Source organism: Dama dama, unplaced genomic scaffold (assembly GCF_033118175.1).
Source record: "Dama dama isolate Ldn47 unplaced genomic scaffold, ASM3311817v1 ptg000088l, whole genome shotgun sequence".
NCBI classification, from domain to species: domain Eukaryota; kingdom Metazoa; phylum Chordata; class Mammalia; order Artiodactyla; family Cervidae; genus Dama; species Dama dama.
The window spans coordinates 1,652,355-1,660,260 of NW_026870905.1; positions in this window are offsets into that span (position 1 = coordinate 1,652,355).

Genomic DNA, 7,906 nt, shown 5'->3' on the forward strand with positions numbered 1-7,906 from the left:
CAGGCTCTTCATGTTTTTGAACACCGTTTCATGCTCCTCCTATTTTTCAGACCGTTACATGCTCCTCATATTTTGACACCTTTTGAAGCTCTTCATATATTCACACCTTTTCAGGCTATTCACGTTTTTCAACAACACGTCGTGCTCCTCCTATTTTTCAGACCGTTTCATGCTCCTCATATTTTTGACACGTTTTGAAGCTCTTCATATTTTTCACACCTTTTCAGGCTCTTCATGTTTTGAACAGCACTTCATGCTCCTCCTATTATTCAGAGAGTTTCATGCTCCTCATGTATTTCACACCTTTTGAAGCTTTTGATATTTTTCACACCTTTTGAAGCTCTTCATATATTTCACACCTTTTCAGGCTCTTCATGTTTTTTTACAACGTTTCATCCTCCTCCTATTTTTGACACATTTTGAAGCTCTTCATATTTTTCACATCTTTTAAGACTCTTCATGTTTTTCAACACCGCTTCATGCTCCTCGTATTTTTCAGACCGTTTCCTGCTCCTCATATTTTTGACACCTTTTGAAGCTCTTCATATATTCACACCTTTTCAGGCTATTCACGTTTTTCAACAACACGTCGTGCTCCTCCTATTTTTCAGACCGTTACATGCTCCTCATATTTTTGACACGTTTTGAAGCTCTTCATATTTTTCACACCTTTGCATGCTGTTCATGTTTTTCAACACCACTTCATGCTCCTCCTATTTTTCAGACCGTTTCATGCTCCTCATATTTTTGACACCTTTTGAAGCTCTTCATATATTTCACTCCTTTTCAGGCTCTTAATTTTTTCAACAACATTTCATGCTCCTCCTATATTTCAGAACTTTTCTTGATCATCCAATATTTGACACCTTTTGAAACTCTTCATATTTTTCACACCTTTTCAGGCTCTTCATGTTTTTGAACACCGTTTCATGCTCCTCCTATTTTTCAGACTGTTTCATGCTCCTCATAATTTTGACAACTTTTGAAGCTCTTCATATTATTCACACCTTTTCAGGCTCTTCATGTTTTTCAACCCCGCTTCATGCTCCTCCTGTTTTTCAGACCGTTTCATGCTCTTCCTATTTTTTACACCTTTGAAGCTCTTCATATTTTTCACACTTTTTCAGGCTCTTCATGTTTTTTAAACACCTCTTCATGCTCCTCCTATTTTTCAGGCCGTTTCATGCTCATCTAATTTTTGACACCTTTTGAAGATCTTCATATTTTTCACACCTTTTGAAGCTCTTCATATTTATCACACCTTTTCAGGCTCTTCATGTTTTTGAACACCGTTTCATGCTCCTCCTATTTTTCAGACCGTTGAATGCTCCTCATATTTTTGACACCTTTTGAAGCTCTTCATATTTTTCACAACTTTTGAAGCTCTTCTTATATTTCACACCTTTTCAGGCTCTTCATGTTTTTCAACACCACTTCATGCTCCTCCTATTTTTCATACCGTTTCATGCTCATCTAATTTTTGACACCTTTTGAAGCTCTTCATATTTTTCACAACTTTTCAGGCTCTTCATATTTTTCACACCTTTTCAGGCTCTTCATGTTTTTGAACACCGCTTCATGCTCCTCCTATTTTTCAGACCGTTTTGCTCCTCATGTATTTCACACGTTTTGAAGCTCTTCATATTTTTCACACCTTTTCAGGCTCTTCATGTTTTTGAACACCGTTTCATGCTCCTCCTATTTTTCAGACCGTTTCATGCTCCTCATATTTTTGACACCTTTTGAAGCGCTTCATATTTTTCACACCTTTTGAAGCTCTTCATATATTTCACTCCTTTTCAGGCTCTTCATGTTTTTCACACCGCTTCATGATCCTCCTATTTTTCAGACCGTTTCATGCTCCTCATATGTTTGACACCTTTTGAAGCTCTTCATATATTTCACACCTTTTCAGGCTCTTCATGTTTTTCAACACCGCTTCATGCTCCTCCTTTTTTTCATACCGTTTCATGCTCTTCATATTTTTGACACCGTTTGAAGCTCTTCATATTTTTCACACCTTTTCATCTCTTCATGTTTTGAACACCATTTCATGCTGCTCCTATTTTTCAGACCGTTTCATTCTCCTATATTTTTGACACCTTTTGAAGCTCTTCATATTTTTCACACTTTTTCAGGCTCTTCATTTTTTTCAACACCTCTTCATGGTCCTCCTATTTTTCAGACCGTTTCAGGCTCCTCATAGTTTTGACACCTTTTGAAGCTCTTCATATATTCACACCTTTTCAGGCTATTCATGTTTTTCAACAACACGTCGTGCTCCTCCTATTTTTCAGACCGTTTCATGCTCCTCATATTTTTGACACGTTTTGAAGCTCTTCATATTTTTCACACCTTTTCAGGTTCTTCATGTTTTGAACAGCACTTCATGCTCCTCCTATTATTTAGAGAGTTTCCTGCTCCTCATGTATTTCACACCTTTTGAAGCTCTTGATATTTTTCACACCTTTTGAAGCTCTTCATATATTTCCCACCTTTTCAGGCTCTTCATGTTTTTTTAACAACGTTTCATCCTCCTCGTATTTTTGATACATTTTGAAGCTCTTCATATTTTTCACATCTTTTAAGACTCTTCATGTTTTTCAACACCGCTTCATGCTCCTCGTATGTTTCAGACCGTTTCCTGCTCCTCATATTTTTGACACGTTTTGAAGCTCTTCATATTTTTCACACCTTTGCAGGCTGTTCATATTTTTCAACACCGCTTCATGCTCCTCCTATTTTTCAGACCGTTTCATGCTCCTCATATTTTTGACACCTTTTGAATCTCTTCATATTTTTCACACCTTTTGAAGCTCTTCATATATTTCACTCCTTTTCAGGCTCTTCATTTTTTCAACAACATTTCATGCTCCTCCTATTTTTCAGAACTTTTCTTGATCATCCAATATTTGACACCTTTTGAAGCTCTTCATATTTTTCACACCTTTTGAAGCTCTTCATATTTTTCACACCTTTTCAGGCTCTTCATGTTTTTGAACACCGTTTCATGCTCCGCCTATTTTTCAGACTGTTTCATGCTCCTCATATTTTTGACAACTTTTGAAGCTCTTCATATTTTTCACACTTTTTCAGGCTCTTCATGTTTTTCAAACACCTCTTCATGCTCCTCCTATTTTTCAGGCCGTTTCATGCTCTTCCTATTTTTGACACCTTTTGAAGCTCTTCATATATTTCACACCTTTTCAGGCTCTTCATGTTTTTCAACCCCGCTCATGCTCCTCCTGTTTTTCAGACCGTTTCATGCTCTTCCTATTTTTGACACCTTTTGAAGCTCTTCATATTTTTCACAATTTTTCAGGCTCTTCATGTTTTTCAAACACCTCTTCATGCTCCTCCTATTTTTCAGGCCGTTTCATGCTCATCTAATTTTTGACACCTTTTGAAGATCTTCATATTTTTCACACTTTTTGAAGCTCTTCATATTTTTCACACCTTTTCAGGCTCTTCATGTTTTTGAATGCTGCTTCATGCTCCTCCCATTTTTCAGACCGTTTCATGCTCCTCATATTTTTGACACCTTTTGAAGCTCTTCATATTTTCCACACCTTTTCAGGCTCTTCATGTTTTTGAACACAGCTTTATTCTCCTCCTATTTTTCAGACCGTTTCATGCTCCTCATGAATTTAACACCTTTTGAAGCTCTTCATAATTATCACACGTTTTCAGGCTCTTCATGTTTTTGAACACCGTTTCATGCTCCTCCTATTTTTCAGACCGTTGAATGCTCCTCATATTTTTGACACCTTTTGAAGCTCTTCCTATTTTTCACACCTTTTGAAACTCTTCATATTTTTCACACCTTTTCAGGCTCTTCATGTTTTTGAACACCGTTTCATGCTCCTCCTATTTTTCAGACTGTTTCATGCTCCTCATAATTTTGACAACTTTTGAAGCTCTTCATATTATTCACACCTTTTCAGGCTCTTCATGTTTTTCAACCCCGCTTCATGCTCCTCCTGTTTTTCAGACCGTTTCATGCTCTTCCTATTTTTTACACCTTTGAAGCTCTTCATATTTTTCACACTTTTTCAGGCTCTTCATGTTTTTTAAACACCTCTTCATGCTCCTCCTATTTTTCAGGCCGTTTCATGCTCATCTAATTTTTGACACCTTTTGAAGATCTTCATATTTTTCACACCTTTTGAAGCTCTTCATATTTATCACACCTTTTCAGGCTCTTCATGTTTTTGAACACCGTTTCATGCTCCTCCTATTTTTCAGACCGTTGAATGCTCCTCATATTTTTGACACCTTTTGAAGCTCTTCATATTTTTCACAACTTTTGAAGCTCTTCTTATATTTCACACCTTTTCAGGCTCTTCATGTTTTTCAACACCACTTCATGCTCCTCCTATTTTTCATACCGTTTCATGCTCATCTAATTTTTGACACCTTTTGAAGCTCTTCATATTTTTCACAACTTTTCAGGCTCTTCATATTTTTCACACCTTTTCAGGCTCTTCATGTTTTTGAACACCGCTTCATGCTCCTCCTATTTTTCAGACCGTTTTGCTCCTCATGTATTTCACACGTTTTGAAGCTCTTCATATTTTTCACACCTTTTCAGGCTCTTCATGTTTTTGAACACCGTTTCATGCTCCTACTATTTTTCAGACCGTTTCATGCTCCTCATATTTTTGACACCTTTTGAAGCGCTTCATATTTTTCACACCTTTTGAAGCTCTTCATATATTTCACTCCTTTTCAGGCTCTTCATGTTTTTCACACCGCTTCATGATCCTCCTATTTTTCAGACCGTTTCATGCTCCTCATATGTTTGACACCTTTTGAAGCTCTTCATATATTTCACACCTTTTCAGGCTCTTCATGTTTTTCAACACCGCTTCATGCTCCTCCTTTTTTTCATACCGTTTCATGCTCTTCATATTTTTGACACCGTTTGAAGCTCTTCATATTTTTCACACCTTTTCATCTCTTCATGTTTTGAACACCATTTCATGCTGCTCCTATTTTTCAGACCGTTTCATTCTCCTATATTTTTGACACCTTTTGAAGCTCTTCATATTTTTCACACTTTTTCAGGCTCTTCATTTTTTTCAACACCTCTTCATGGTCCTCCTATTTTTCAGACCGTTTCAGGCTCCTCATAGTTTTGACACCTTTTGAAGCTCTTCATATATTCACACCTTTTCAGGCTATTCATGTTTTTCAACAACACGTCGTGCTCCTCCTATTTTTCAGACCGTTTCATGCTCCTCATATTTTTGACACGTTTTGAAGCTCTTCATATTTTTCACACCTTTTCAGGTTCTTCATGTTTTGAACAGCACTTCATGCTCCTCCTATTATTTAGAGAGTTTCCTGCTCCTCATGTATTTCACACCTTTTGAAGCTCTTGATATTTTTCACACCTTTTGAAGCTCTTCATATATTTCCCACCTTTTCAGGCTCTTCATGTTTTTTTAACAACGTTTCATCCTCCTCGTATTTTTGATACATTTTGAAGCTCTTCATATTTTTCACATCTTTTAAGACTCTTCATGTTTTTCAACACCGCTTCATGCTCCTCGTATGTTTCAGACCGTTTCCTGCTCCTCATATTTTTGACACGTTTTGAAGCTCTTCATATTTTTCACACCTTTGCAGGCTGTTCATATTTTTCAACACCGCTTCATGCTCCTCCTATTTTTCAGACCGTTTCATGCTCCTCATATTTTTGACACCTTTTGAATCTCTTCATATTTTTCACACCTTTTGAAGCTCTTCATATATTTCACTCCTTTTCAGGCTCTTCATTTTTTCAACAACATTTCATGCTCCTCCTATTTTTCAGAACTTTTCTTGATCATCCAATATTTGACACCTTTTGAAGCTCTTCATATTTTTCACACCTTTTGAAGCTCTTCATATTTTTCACACCTTTTCAGGCTCTTCATGTTTTTGAACACCGTTTCATGCTCCGCCTATTTTTCAGACTGTTTCATGCTCCTCATATTTTTGACAACTTTTGAAGCTCTTCATATTTTTCACACTTTTTCAGGCTCTTCATGTTTTTCAAACACCTCTTCATGCTCCTCCTATTTTTCAGGCCGTTTCATGCTCTTCCTATTTTTGACACCTTTTGAAGCTCTTCATATATTTCACACCTTTTCAGGCTCTTCATGTTTTTCAACCCCGCTCATGCTCCTCCTGTTTTTCAGACCGTTTCATGCTCTTCCTATTTTTGACACCTTTTGAAGCTCTTCATATTTTTCACAATTTTTCAGGCTCTTCATGTTTTTCAAACACCTCTTCATGCTCCTCCTATTTTTCAGGCCGTTTCATGCTCATCTAATTTTTGACACCTTTTGAAGATCTTCATATTTTTCACACTTTTTGAAGCTCTTCATATTTTTCACACCTTTTCAGGCTCTTCATGTTTTTGAATGCTGCTTCATGCTCCTCCCATTTTTCAGACCGTTTCATGCTCCTCATATTTTTGACACCTTTTGAAGCTCTTCATATTTTCCACACCTTTTCAGGCTCTTCATGTTTTTGAACACAGCTTTATTCTCCTCCTATTTTTCAGACCGTTTCATGCTCCTCATGAATTTAACACCTTTTGAAGCTCTTCATAATTATCACACGTTTTCAGGCTCTTCATGTTTTTGAACACCGTTTCATGCTCCTCCTATTTTTCAGACCGTTGAATGCTCCTCATATTTTTGACACCTTTTGAAGCTCTTCCTATTTTTCACACCTTTTGAAACTCTTCATATTTTTCACACCTTTTCAGGCTCTTCATGTTTTTGAACATCGTTTCATGCTCCTCCTATTTTTCAGACTGTTTCATGCTCCTCATAATTTTGACAACTTTTGAAGCTCTTCATATTATTCACATCTTTTCAGGCTCTTCATGTTTTTCAACCCCGCTTCATGCTCCTCCTGTTTTTCAGACCGTTTCATGCTCTTCCTATTTTTTACACCTTTTGAAGCTCTTCATATTTTTCACACTTTTTCAGGCTCTTCATGTTTTTTAAACACCTCTTCATGCTCCTCCTATTTTTCAGGCCGTTTCATGCTCATCTAATTTTTGACACCTTTTGTAGATCTTCATATTTTTCACACCTTTTGAAGCTCTTCATATTTATCACACCTTTTCAGGCTCTTCATGTTTTTGAACACCGTTTCATGCTCCTCCTATTTTTCAGACCGTTGAATGCTCCTCATATTTTTGACACCTTTTGAAGCTCTTCATATTTTTCACAACTTTTGAAGCTCTTCTTATATTTCACACCTTTTCAGGCTCTTCATGTTTTTCAACACCACTTCATGCTCCTCCTATTTTTCATACCGTTTCATGCTCATCTAATTTTTGACACCTTTTGAAGCTCTTCATATTTTTCACAACTTTTCAGGCTCTTCATATTTTTCTCACCTTTTCAGGCCCTTCATGTTTTTGAACACCGCTTCATGCTCCTCCTCTTTTTCAGACCGTTTCTTGCTCCTCATGTATTTCACACGTTTTGAAGCTCTTCATATTTTTCACACCTTTTCAGGCTCTTCATGTTTTTGAACACCGTTTCATGCTCCTCCTATTTTTCAGACCGTTTCATGCTCCTCATATTTTTGACACCTTTTGAAGCGCTTCATATTTTTCACACCTTTTGAAGCTCTTCATATATTTCACTCCTTTTCATGCTCTTCATGTTTTTCAACACCGCTTCATGATCCTCCTATTTTTCAGACCGTTACATGCTCCTCATATGTTTGACACCTTTTGAAGCTCTTCATATATTTCACACCTTTTCAGGCTCTTCATGTTTTTCAACACCGCTTCATGCTCCTCCTCTTTTTCAGACCGTTTCATGCTCTTCATATTTTTGACACCGTTTGAAGCTCTTCATATTTTTCACACCTTTTCATCTCTTCATGTTTTGAA